Raw genomic sequence first — 14,101 nt, 5'->3', positions numbered from 1 at the left:
AATAGGAGTTGTTCAATGCAGTGTGAGAACAGAGCGGGCGGCACTGCATTGATTTCAATGCAATGCCGTTCAGACTGAAAAAAATGGTTGCTGTTTTCATTAAAAAAAGCGGCGATTCTTAAAGTGCGGTAAATGTGAAACATTCAGCTCTTCACTCACAACACTTACACACAACAAAAAAAGGAGAAGGCTGTAATCTTTATATTCTGGGAGTTCCCAGTCACATGGAGGCGAGCAGCCGGCCACAGGTTGTTAGAATTCCTCAAAGAGTTGGAGCGAGCGCATGCTAATACTGCACAATGATAGAGAAGAGACTGACCGATAAAATATTAAAGGTATCAGCCGGGGGCTATAAATTATTTACCACCCTGGACATAGAAGGGACGTTGTGGCTCCCAGAACAGCAAAGGTAAAATGTGTGAAGGTCGGTGGAGAAATTAGCGCATTTCAGGATGAATTCTGCTCTGCACTATTTCTGTACATATGAAAGGTAAAATGACTTTATATATATATGTAAAACGTTGACTTTGCTTCTAAAACTCTTCTTACGGTCGCAGTAATATCAGGCTCGGATTTGTGCATTAAAGGTCACGGACGTCTGAGACCAGGCGGCTTTTCATATGAATAATTTTTGGCTGTATATAAATAATTTGTAGGCTTTGGGGAGTTGATAGTGTTGTCTGCCAATGTAACAACATGTCACACAAGCTTCCACCCACTGGCTTCATATGAGACATCACCAGGATAAGTCACTGGAGAGGAGAGACAGAAAGAACCCCCTCGATTTGGGGGCTAGAGAAAACACTGTGTGTCTATGTGTCTGTGGGTCTGGTTGATTGTGTTATGACTTCCTTATTTTAACTATTTGTGTGCCACTGTTCTATTGGTTTATTGCATGCTCTCCCCCTCTTGCACTTTGTCCTGGGGGACATCCATGGTTGGGAGTACAGTGGCATCACCCCTATCACCAGCCATTGTGTTGTTGGTCTCCTGATGATCCCAAGCAGGGAGAAACACGTAGAGACCATGGTAACAGATTTGTGTCCCCATTTTGAGTAAATTGTTCTGATCGTTTCAATTAAGGGGTCGATTCTACCGCCTTGTGCGGAATATTTTAGTGTTGGTACTATATGTACTGCAAACTGGGTGTTCAAGTGTCACTGTTGTATATTTGTTTGCAGAAATCAATAGTCCAGGCGATTTTAAGAAACTTTGTTATGGGGTTTATTAGTCAAATATCCCATTATCTGCATTTAAAAAGACTTTCCCCAGGCCCCCGCCCCTCCCTCTGATTCACTGCTCATTATCAGGAAATCTTGACTCTTTTACATCAGTCGGCCCTGTCTGTTCTATGGAGAGGGGAGGGGGGAGGAGGGAGATTAGTCGCTAGCAGAGAGCAGAGAACAAAAGATTACACAGTGGGAGCTGTGTGAAAGCCAGTATTCAGGAGTCAGAGAGGTAAGTGCTGATTTCAGAGGAGAGAGCCTGGTGGTGTAGCTGTATATTAACTCTTAACTGTCCTGTTCTAGTGCCTCATCTCCCTGAACCCTGGCCTTGGTTTTCCCCTTGTCATTACATTGACTTATAGGGCCACTTAATATGGTGGTTTCCTTACAGGAGCCGCCCCTTGGCTGGTTCCTTCCCGGAGAGATATCTGGCTAGTTCTGTGTTTTAAGACTCTTTAATGAAGCTCCACGGGCTCTTCTTCTGCATACAGTTTTCATGTTTCCCAGGGGGCAATGCACCTGGGACTTCACTGCATTGAGCGCTTTCACTAGCAGCCGGCAGTGTTGTTGTTTGGCTGTTCTCCCTGAGATCAGCGATCTGTTTTAAAACTTCCAGTGAGAAGGTTTTCTAGGTGCTTGTAATACGTCTGATTATGTATTTTGACTATGCAGTGGTTTTTGTCTTAATAAATGTCCCCCAAAGTGGACAAATGTTTTTGGAAACCTACTTCAGCATTTTTTTTTATTTCAAACCAACTGGTGTCAGAAAGTGCCAGAGATTTGTAATTTACTTCTATTTAAAAATCCAGTACTTATCAGCTGCTGTTTGTCCTGCAGGAAGTGGTGTATTCTCTCCCGGCTGACACAGTGCTCTCTGCTGCCACCTCTGTCCATGTCAGGAACTCTCCAGAGCAGGAGAGGTTTTCTATAGGGATTTGCGGCTGCTCTGGACAGTTCCTGACATGGACAGAGGTGGCAGCAGAGAGCACTGTGTCAGAATATCCCACTCCCTGTAGGACATACAGCAGCTGATAAGTATGGGAAGACTTGAGATTTTTAAATAGAAGCAAATTACATATCTATATAACTGAAACCAGTTGATTTGAAAGAAATTACTTTACCCCAGAGTTCCTGTTGTTATGGGAATCCCTTTTCATTTTTTTGCACCAGGGCAGAAGTATATGCATACACACACCAGTCAGCTATAACAAATAGACCACTGGCACGTGAAGTGAATTATATTGATTATCTCATTACAACTGCTGCTGTCAAGGCGTAGAAAATATACGACAGCAAATGAAATGTCAGTTCTGTGACTATTGATGTGTTAAATCAGGAAAAACAGGCACAAGCATAAGATCTAAGTGACGACTGTTCTTAATTCCACCGGAGAGTTACTGATGGGAGAGGCAGATACAGTGAACGCTGCTATAACACACAGCGGGCCGGACTGCTTTTCAGAATCAGCAGAGTTTTAGTTTCCCATCTTGCTAGATGTATTATCTGTCTGACTGACGCTTGTAGCGTGTTTGGCGGGTTATTTTTGTGGGTCTTTGCCACAATTTGTGCTATTTTGTAGCAAACTGGGCCAATCCGTAATGTGAACACATATCTATTTAGGCTATGTTCACACTACGTAAAACAACGGCTGTAGACCTCACTGCAAAACTACGGCCGTTGTTTCGAGGTTCCCTATTATGAATGCTATGCAATGTAACTACGGCCGTTGAATGCACACTACGTATTAGATACCGGCCGTTGTATATACGTCCCCGTGAAAAATGAACATGTCAATTATTTCCGTCTGGTAATACTGCAACAATGGCCGTGGATTTCAATGCGGTCGCGAACGTAAAACTTATATCTGCCGAATTAAACTTGATTTTGATGTAAAAAAACTTTTTGAGTGGTTTCTCGGGCTGGGCGCAGTATTTAAAGTAAATGACCTGTTTCAGCCCGTTTAAAAACATGCTAGGAAGCTAAATTAAACAACGGCCGTAGTTTTACAACTAGCCCGTACGCTCGTAATTCCACAGCCATAGTTTCAGTCGCAAAAGTCCGGCCGTTGAAAACAACGGCCATTATTTTACGTAGTGTGAACATAGCCTTAATGTGCAACATAGAATGTTCACCGACACAGCAAACAGACCCTCCTAGGATGGCATATCTCACTGGCATGTGAAGGTGCGCAGGTCAGGGGGGTTGTTATTGCCCGTGGTGTGCTTAGCATAAATGATACAAAACCATAATTGTCCAATCTAATATAAATAATTTGTGGCATGCACCACTTTGATGTGCTTGAAAACGTGATGCTTTATTTGCAAGTATCCATGTTGATACAGCATTAAAGCTATGGTTAAGATGCCAGGATAACAGAAACCTTACAGGTAACAGCTGTTTCACGCTTTATGCGCTTCTTCCAGATCTTGCGAAGAAGCGCATTAAGCATGAAACTGCTGTTGCTTGTAAAGTTGCTGTTATCCTGGGGTAGAGTTACTCGTAGCTATAACATTGTATCGATATGGAGACTTGCAAATTAAGCGTGATGTTTTCAAGGACATCAAAGTGGTGAGTGCCGCAGCTTCTTTATATTGGAGTCACAGTCACATAAATGGGCATGTCGGGCAAAGTGGTGCTAAAAAATCTGGGCATTTTTCCCGACGTATGCCAGGAGCACCATTCATTCTGCCTATGTGCCAAAAGCTGTAAGGAGACCTTCAGTCAATGCACCTGGAAAGCAGGAAATTCCAAGGTCATGCCAGGTCTTTGGGTTACTGGGCAGGATAGTCTAGGGAGGTGCAAAATCAAGCAAAACAGAAAGAAATGTTAAATCTGCTGATCCCGTCATTAAGCTGGAAGTTCTTACAACGGCAAGATCGGATCCGAGTGGCCTGGGTGGGTGAAGAGATGGCACCAGGATGCAGGAAAGCTAGCTGACTGAGGCAGGCACGGTTTGGATTCTGATATTCATGAGAATGTTACTTTGACACGTAACACCTACTTCACACTTACACTACTTGTTCACCAATTTTTTTTTCTTTTAAATCAACTTTGGCCAGATAGTGGCAGAGATTTGTAATTTACTTCAAGTAAAAAAATCTTAAAGGGGTTGTCCAGTTAAAATCTTTTTCTTTCAAATCAACTGGTGTCAGAAAGTTATATAGATTTGTGATTTATTTCTGTAAATAAAATCTCAAGTCTTCCCATATGTATCAGCTGCTGTATGTCCTGCAGGAAACGTTGTTTTATTTTCAGGCTGACACAGTGCTCTCTGCTGACATCTCTGGCCGAGACAGGAACTCTTCAGGAGCAGGAGAGGTTTTATATGGGGATTCATAGAAAACCGAGACAGAGTTCCTGTCTCGGCCAGAGATGTCAGCAGAGAGCACTGTGTCAGACTGAAAATAAAATATTTCCTGCAAGACATACAGCAGCTAATAAGTATGGGAAGACTTGAGATTTTTAAGCAGAAGTAAATTACAAATCTGTGTAACTTTCTGATATCAATTGATTAAAAAAAAAAAAAAAAAAAAAAAAAGATTTTAGCTGGACAACTGCTTTAAGTCTTCCAGTATTTATCATCTACTGTATGTTCTGCAGGAAGCAGTGAATTGTCTCCAGTCTGGAGAGCAGGAGAGCTTTTCTATGGAAATTTGCTGCTCCCCTGACAGTTCCTGACATGGGCAGAGTTTTTTTTTTTAAATAGAAGTAAATTACAATTCAATATAACTTTCTGAAACCAGTCGATTTGAAAGAAAAGTGCGAACCCGTTAATTTTTCTCATTTTACCAACATAAAAAAGTGAAAGGCTTTCTGAATGTTTTCTATACATACTTTCTATGTACCAATATCCGCAGTCAAATTATTTCCAACCATTTGAACACGTAATTTAAATGTAAAGAAAAAATTACCCGCTATCGCTGAGATGGTAGAATGATGGTAGAGAGAATACTATTACATTACAGTCTTTCCAGGCACACAAGTTCGGCAATACTTTTAATACACACTTTTGCTTCCCTCAGATTCAGCCAATTTAATGGCGGCATAATAAGTCTAACAACATGATCACTGCTTTTATGGAAGCCATTGTTGATTAAGCCACAGGAGACTCCAAAGCATCCTTCTTATATAGCACTTAGTTTCTTATTTTTCTGAATAAAATCCTCATTATTTTTTTTTCTTTTAAATAAAGTATAATAAGGTTTTTTTCTTAAGGAAAAAAAAAAACAAAAAAACAAAACTCTTTTAGCATTTGTTCAGGAAGGATCCCCAGAGAGAGAACGTTTCCGTAAGTCTGGGGTTGGAAGCTGAAGCGAGCAATGATTATGGTCTTTAGTTTAATAGTTGTTATTCTAAATCCCACCATACTGGATCATGAAAAAAAAAACAAAAAAAACGAGTCTCGTACGATATAAACCACTAGTGGGAATCAGGCTGCAATTTGGACTCTTACTTTTAACCCTTTAATGGCCGGGAAGCCGCTGCCTGAGAGGCGCTAATGGACGGCTCGGAGCGTTTTTATACAAAGAGAGATGGATAATGAGTCTCTTGGTCAATCGATAATGATTTTTTTAGGACATGTGATTCTCAGGAGCGCGAGGAGATGGCGGAGCTCGGAGGATGCTGACATGATTTTCTTCAGGTTATTGAAGCTGCATATTGCCAAAACAAATTTCTGAGCCATTGCTTCTGAAAATGATTCCAGCTCTTTGCTGACATTGGTAGTTTGTATCCCGCTCGCTCTCGTTTTCTATCTATATCGGGATATTGCTGTAAGAGAACTATACTGGAGAAGGCGCACTGCCTGTCTAGGTGTCTGTAGGAGGAAAAGTTTTACAACTGGGTAAAAGTTAAAGGGTTCTTAAAGGGAAAGTGCCACAAACAGTAAAAAATGGCAGAGAAAATAACAAACAAATAAACTCCCCCATCCCCTGTGCCTCGTAGCCCCGCTCCGGGGTCCCGTTCAAATCGGCCGGGGTCTTACAGCTCTGCTAGCTGCAACTTGACAACCCTGATTGAGTGATTAGCTGCCCAGCCAATCAGGGACAGGGCAGGACACCGCCCCAGTCACTGACTGGCTGATCGGGCAATCACTTAGCCAGGCCGTGGCGTTGTTGCTGCAGTGACGTACTCTGCAGAAGATGACAACCGGCAGCAATGAACGGGACAACGGAGGCACGGGGACGGGTGAGTTCACTTGTTTTTTTTTTCTCACCCACCCCCGCCTGCTTGCTGTTTTTACCATTGGTAAGACTTCCTCTTTAACCTTCTTGACCAAAGGTCATTGATGCACGGATGTCTCAGCGTTCCTCTTCGCCTTCTAAGAGCCATAACATTTTTATTTTTCCACCTACAGATTATGGCTTCATTTTAGTGCCATTTATTGGTGACATATTGGTGTAAATGGGAATTTTTAATCATTCTTTGTTTTAAATTTTTTCTCTGATATACATAAAAATCATCAATCCTGGTGTTTTGTTAAATTTTAATAGATTGGACAATTCCACACGCTACAATACAAAATATTTTTTTTTGTTTTTCTTCTGTGTGGGGTGTTTTGATATTTTTTAAAACTTTTTTTTACACTTTATGGGGGAGATTTATCAAAGGGTGTAAAATTTAGACTGGTGCAATGGTTGCCGTGATTGGTTGCTGTGGGTAGCTTGCACCAGTCTAAATTTTACACCCTTTGATAAATCTCCCCCTATAAGTCCATCTAGGGGGCTATTACATGCAGTCATTTAACATTAAAAACCCTTTAACATTAAAAACGTTTATACATTTTCCTACCGCGTGGGGCATCGGCAGTACATATAGCCCTATGATGTATATGGGTTAATGACTTGTTATTGCCTTATAAATGTACTTTGGAAATGTCGCACAGACAGGCCAAGAGTAAAGACTGATCAGGGTATTAGTACTGAGACCCTCCGTATTGTTAGTGAGAGCCATTAGTGAATAGGTATGAGCGTGTAGTAAAATATTTGAAATCTTACAATTCGATTAGAATAGACCGTGATGCTCAAAAATTTGATCAAATATCAAAACCCATTGGAGTCAATGGGAGATAAAAACTTGTTTCTTGGAAACCTAAATTCGACCACTTGGAGGTCACCAAGTCCACAATGACATCGCAGACATTGATGCAAACACCTCTGTAATGCAACTAGGACAGCAGGGGAAGCGTGCCTAAGTCTATCTAACACGCCCAAGTCGCAGTGTTACACCATTATCACAGGCTCTCAACATCACACTCCAAACACAATATAACCTCAATGTAAAGTGAAAAAAACACCAGGAAACCTTCTTTCCTCTACATTAGCATGGACAGAAAGCCACAAAATTTTCCTGCACCTCTTTGAATCAAGTAGCCACATATGGCATAGGCAAGGGGGAAATCAAACAGCACCCACGGCTAACGCTCATTGTGTGTGTGATGTGGTTAGATACGTCCTACACATAAAGGGGTGTGGGTCTCCTGAAAACCATGTAAAAATTTATTTGAGACCTTGAGGTGAGCCCTCCAAAAACTGTGTTTTAAGTATGGCGGCAGGTGATAAGTAAAAGATTTTTATTTTTTTAAACCTTGCGTAGAGCGCTATAGGGGGTCCTGCAACATTTCATATGGGACATGAAATAGACCAACGCAGGTGTACACAGGAGAATTATACACAGCCTGTCTGTCTAAGAAGATAATGTCCTGGTAGTCTATATACTGTATGGACGGAGCTAAATGCTGTGCTGTGTAGTAGCCCTAAGAAGGACTTTTGGAGTCTTGTCTGCCTAAAATCTTTGAAAATCCTTACTGTCCCTACTCTAAGATCTATCCCTCAAATTGTCCTGCAACAATTAGAAGCAAATAGATTAAGTAAAGCCTATTCCCAATAAATAGCAGCTGCCTGTCTGTCTGTGAGAATAAGCAGTTGATGTGCTGGTAGCCAGCATAGTAACCGTCTATTAAGAGCTATATGCTGTTCTGTGTATTGGTGTATTGTAGTAGCCCTAAGGGCTTTTTGGCTTTTGCTTACAATTAGCTAAATCCTAAATGTCCCTACTCCAGGATCTCTCCCTCACTAGGTTCAAGATGGCATCTGATGGCAGCAGAAGCTAAGCTCTTATGCTTACGCTCGATTGAAAACGCATATATATCGAATAGTGCGATCGAATACTCGATCAAATACTACTCGCTCATCTCTATTAGTGATTTAGAGCTATTCATTAGGATTCCAATCCAATAAATATCTGTTTGGACAGGGAGACACATTGTACCTCTTAAATACTTATAATTTTATGTATTTCCAGAATTTCCCGGCTCATGCTGAGATTTTTGTGTCTTCAGCAGTAAGCAGCAGCTCAGAACTGGTGGAAAAAGACTGAATAGATAATAACAATCCTCACAATGGTTACCAACATATCCAAAGTTCTGTCTGAGTGGAATACCCCTTTAATCTACAGGATGCAGCACTATTATACCTTGGCCGTGGAATATGGGGCCTGTAGCATGGTTTCCTGGCATTCATAGACTTCATTTTCTTATGTTCTCATACAGGAAAGTAGCTGAATGATGAGACTGTACCTCCGGCAGAATGTTACAGACTGTTTATGGCAGGTGAAGCAGGACTCGGACTCTGACCCAGTACTTTACAGCCTCCGGAGTTTGCTTCTCTGGCATTGTATCGGCTCCAGCTCACCGCTCGCCCCGCCATGCTCTGAGACCTTTGATTAAACAGCATTGATTTGGTTGGGAAAGACTTTTCCTGGACTGCATGTGGCATTTCACAGAAAGGCCTCCACATTTAGAGCGCATTAAGATGTCAGTAATAGCTTTTTCTGGAGAATAAACTTATTGATCTTGTACATTGTAACTTTCTGCAGATTTGGAGTCTCATTTTAAAGCATTGATTACTTGTGATCCCATGAAACCACAAGACTTTTTTCCCCTGTTGGCAAGTGTAATACAGATGTACTTTTCATCTGTAACGTCCCCACGGGGTTTTTATTAAAGCTGCGGTTATTTGCTGATAAACTATTAGCGCTATCATGATCCTATTAATTACCACAGCAACGGCAGCATTGTTTTACCCGGGATATAAATATACATTATCACTGTCTATTATTAAGGCCCCTACGGCTTTTCGAAAGCATGTTATGAATTATGTTTGGTGTATACCCGTACCAATTGTTCAAAAATATCTAAAAATCTAAATCTTGTATACAATATTCATTGTCAATAGAAGAAATTGTACCATAGTAATAAATTCAAACCGTTTATGCCTCACTATGGTTCTCCTGAAGTTTGCTCTATGTCTCCTCTGCTTGTTCTGTAAATATCTGAGGTTATGATTAACAAATCAAGATATATCCTGTCAATGGCCGCTAATGAGGGCGCTAAGGAGGGGGCATTGGACATTGTTGGTGTATGTGGAGTTGCCCTTTTGTGAATTGGGTAGGTAGTGTACCACAACCCAGTGGAATGGGAGTCCTTTAGGGTATCTGGACTCTGGGTTTTGGATCCCAGAATATACTAAGGTTATGTGGAGGAGTTGGCCCTCACTGTGATACCTTGATGAGTAAGTAGATTAGGCTCTCTTGGTAAGTTCATCTGTAAAATAAGCTCCTTGGCTCAACAACCCCCATGGGTCACACTATTTTCTTTAATTGTTATGCTGACTCCAGTGAATCTCCTCATAGGCTGTAGTCCCCTCAGTGGATGTGACTCCTGCACCAGCTGCACTCAACTCACTAACTCACTTCCTGCCACAACTGTCAATATAATATATGATCCATTTTCTGCTCAACCTTAGGGAAACCCCCAAGTCCTGTATACTACATATGGATGCTCATAGGGGTCCAAAAGGGTCCTACGAGTTTCAGCAAGTATGACCGCCTTTGTCAGGGATTGCAGGTATACACCAAACATAATTCTTTGCAACCTTGAATACATCTCTATTGCATTTTTTCTTTACATTTTATTTTATAGAAGCACAGGGCTTCTATTTGTATTAAGCAGCAGGCAAATCATTGCCGTACATCGCTTTGTCTGTGGGTTTCTTGGCTGAGACGTTACATTGTTTTTAATTAATAGAACCATTTGTATTTACCTGTGGCAAAGCAGTAGGGGGTGCCGTTGGCCAGGGTAGCTCTTGCGGTGTTGTGGCTGCTAGGGGTGCGTGGGTCACTTGGGCACTTGTCACAGTAGCCAGGAGTGGTGTTGGTACCCACCCCCGTTCAGACAGGCACAGCTTCCGCAGGTTTGGATAACCCAAGTGTAACCTAGTGTGTAAGTGCAGAAAGACACAATGTCCAGTAGCTTAACCAGAATAAAGAAAAACAGAGGATAAGTGTGAGATCAACTGCAAATTAGATGCCTAACAAGGTTAACCTGGAAGAAACTCCTATACCCTAGGAGAAATGTATACAGACAAAGAAAGAAGGGTCAGGTCCTCAATGTAGCTGTGTACTCTGCCGGGTTAGTGCAGTGATGAGAAGAAGAAGACGAAACTCATACTCATGTTTCTGACCGCCCAATTCCCTACAGGGGTAGTATGAGGCCCCAGGTACCTGTGCTGAGTGAAGCAGACTTCCTGAAACTTTTCAGAATAGCCGTGCGTTACAGCAGAATACGTAGGCAAGTGGCAGCTTTGTCCTGCCTGGGTCAGTACCATACTCAGGTATACTGCCCTGTATCTTGTAGAGGGTATCCCTGACGTGGACAAGGTGATTCTCAGAGGACGTCCTTTCATCTTTAGGGTTCTAGTACTGCATGCTAGTGGTGGTTGCAATATTTAATTTTCTATTTCATTTTTCAGCATGTCACATAGCCTTTACAGTGGTAGAATTACTCTTGGTTTTTCACATTATTATTATTATTTTAGTTGTTTTGTGAATTCATATATGTCAGATCAGTGTGTTGTGTGGTTGGCAATGACAGCTTCAATGGTTCAAACCTGACTTTATTCCAGAAAACTCTGAGCATTAATAGAGCCCTAAGACATCCAATCCTGATAGTTAAGCCTATAAATGCTGTGGTCAGTTTGACTGCAATATGTATAGGGATAACAGGGGGAGAAATCTCCCTCTGTTCATCATTGGGGCTCTGCAAAGAGGTCACAGAGCTATGAGAACTGGAGAGGTCTCCGATGTCATAACTATAAGCCCCAAGGCAGAGTATGAGTCTGATCTGCTATGCATAATACAGGAACCTAACACTGCAGAGGCTCTGCAATGTAAAAGTATAAAAATAAAACAAAAACAATCCCCCAATGCAAAAAATAAAATGTAGAAAAAAAAAATGTTATTTGGTATTGTGTAACAACTCTGTAAATAAAATGATCACATAACATAACCTGCACGGTGAGTGCAGAAAATTCAGAGTTCCAAAAATACTACCACAGAGCTATAACTAGACAAAGTAAGACAGGACAGATTTGAAAAATGTGCTCTGTTGAGGCCAAAATTAGCCCGATCCTGAGGGGATTAAATAATTACTGTCATTATGCCATGGCCCGGGACGCTGGATAGTGGTGTTGAACCAGCTGGTGAGCTCTGGTGTGATACTGTGTCCGGTACGACTGCAACGTCTATAGGGCTTCAGACAGAAAATCCCTCTCCAAAGGGAGAATTCTCTGTCTGATAACCATTGGGGCTCTGCGTTGTGATCTCAGAGCCCCGATGGAAGCTATGGACACCGGAAGCCAGCGGGGAAGGGAGAGAGAAAAGACCGGCACACCGCCATGAGCTCTGCCCCCTCCCTTCTCTCCCCTGCCGCTGTTACAGGCTTCTAACAGTGGCAGGGGACAGAGGGAAGGGGGTAGAGCTACGGACTTCAGCTCATCCAAAAACAACCTGGCCATTGATGCATCAATGTCCCTTGGTCGTGAAAGGGTTAAATAATGATTAAACTTTACTTGAAAAATATCTTCAGTACAATACAAAAATATAACAGTGCTTTGGTACTTTGGTGCAATAAACAGTAGGTATCTCAGTAGGTAAATTGAAGTGAAGGTAAAGTACAAATAAAGTTGAAGCAGTAGACAGGGACCAGATAGGCGCCCTTGTCTAATTAGTACAGTACTCTGCCAGGATGTGTGTGAAGTGTATATCTTGAAGAAACTCCTTGTACTCACGTTTAGATAAATCTTTGTTATCTGTCCGCCTTCTGCCTCCAAAGTATCAGTGACAGCCCTAACACGTAGAATGAATTCCAGGCCTTTGTCTCTGGGGAAGCTAACTAGTGAAAGTTTTCCCACTTAGTCAAGCATTGTCAGTAGAGACTAATTTGCATCCGTGCTCTACTGTGGATCAATCCCTCTTCCCCTCTTTCCTAGGGAGTGACTGTTCTGAAGTGAAAAATCCACAGCATAGGCAAGGGGTGTTCCTATTTGTCTGGTTACCCCAAGTTTAACTACAACAGTGCATAGCTACTATAGTCTCTCTCTCTAGAACTTGTTCTGACTCCTCTGTCCTCTGGCAGTAACTAACTCCTAACTGGAGCTACTTTGCTCCCCAACTCTGTTCACTGAACTCTGATCGCTCCACCTAAACTGAGCTGAACAGGAAGCCCCTATCTTATATAGGGCCGTGTGATGGAAACTGTGTGTGCAAGAGAGAAAACAGGCTAACCTTCCTGCCTATACTTCAGCTGTGCACAGGGGAAGTGAGACACCTAGTGGCTGTAGCCGGGCACAGCAACTAACTATACTAGCTGTGGCACCTAAGTGAACTAATTTTACCTTGGTGTGTGTAAGACAAGGAAACCACCCGTAGTGGGACACTACAATTATACATGACTTGTTATCATGCATGTCAAAAGATATTGCTAAGATCCTCTGTGATATAAAGATACAGTGCAGCAGCAGTGTGATCCACCAGTGACTAATTCCAACACTTTAGCCCTATTATAGTCAATGAGGCTAATATGTAAGAATTAGCAAGCGGCTGGGAAGTGGATCACATTGCCACCGCAGCCACCATCTTTGTAACACAGCGGGTCACTTTTGACAATTCAGCAGCTTTTTGTTATCGTGCGCCCGAGCATCACGCAGAGCTCGCTAGAGTATGGAGTACTTTCCAGTAGCCTGATATTTGAGCCAGTGTATTGTAATACTGTACATAGATATATTGTGAATGTGATGATAAAATGAGCTGTAGTTTGTAAGTAAAAAAAAAATCAGCATTGGACAAAATCTTAAATTGGGCCTTAACCTAGGGGGGGCATTTCCGTTCCTATAAAACATGTCTATTTTCCTGCTATATTCCAGACTAAAAGCTAACTAGCTTCATTGTGCAGCTCGCATCTTTCCACCAGACCTATGTTTTTTGTAATTGGTGCATATGGGAATAGTACATTGGGTTTTTACACAGAAACACATTGCAATTTTACAAATGTCATCCTTAGGGATTATTGGCACATACTTATTATGGCCTGTTAGCCACATTCTGAGGACAATATGTGAATAAACTCGTACGGCTTATTGTCTTATTACTATAGTCCAGGGAAACGACATTGGAAATGCCATGTGGAACTGTCAATTTTATATCAATTTATAAGATTTCTTTTCATTAGCTTGCATGACTGCAGGCTCAGTAAAAAATACAAGAGAAAGAAAAACATTTTAAAGATGATATCTCAATTTTTGTTTTCTCTTAAATATAAATTCTTGAGCCTCTTTTTTAGGCTATGTGTGGTGTCCTACCACAGGTGTTACGTATATATACATCCCCTTTGCAAAAGTCTGTACTTATTTTACTATTGTGGAGAGCAGTACTAAGTTTCGCCACTAGTTGTCGCTATATTGTGTATGTATATTTGTATAAAGGGTTTCTTCATGTGTCACCTGAATCTGTAGACCAGTAGGAGTCTTGTTTGTTTCTGT

This window comes from Dendropsophus ebraccatus, chromosome 11, assembly GCF_027789765.1.
Source record: "Dendropsophus ebraccatus isolate aDenEbr1 chromosome 11, aDenEbr1.pat, whole genome shotgun sequence".
Lineage (NCBI taxonomy): Eukaryota > Metazoa > Chordata > Amphibia > Anura > Hylidae > Dendropsophus > Dendropsophus ebraccatus.
Note: the sequence above shows the minus strand (reverse complement) of the source record.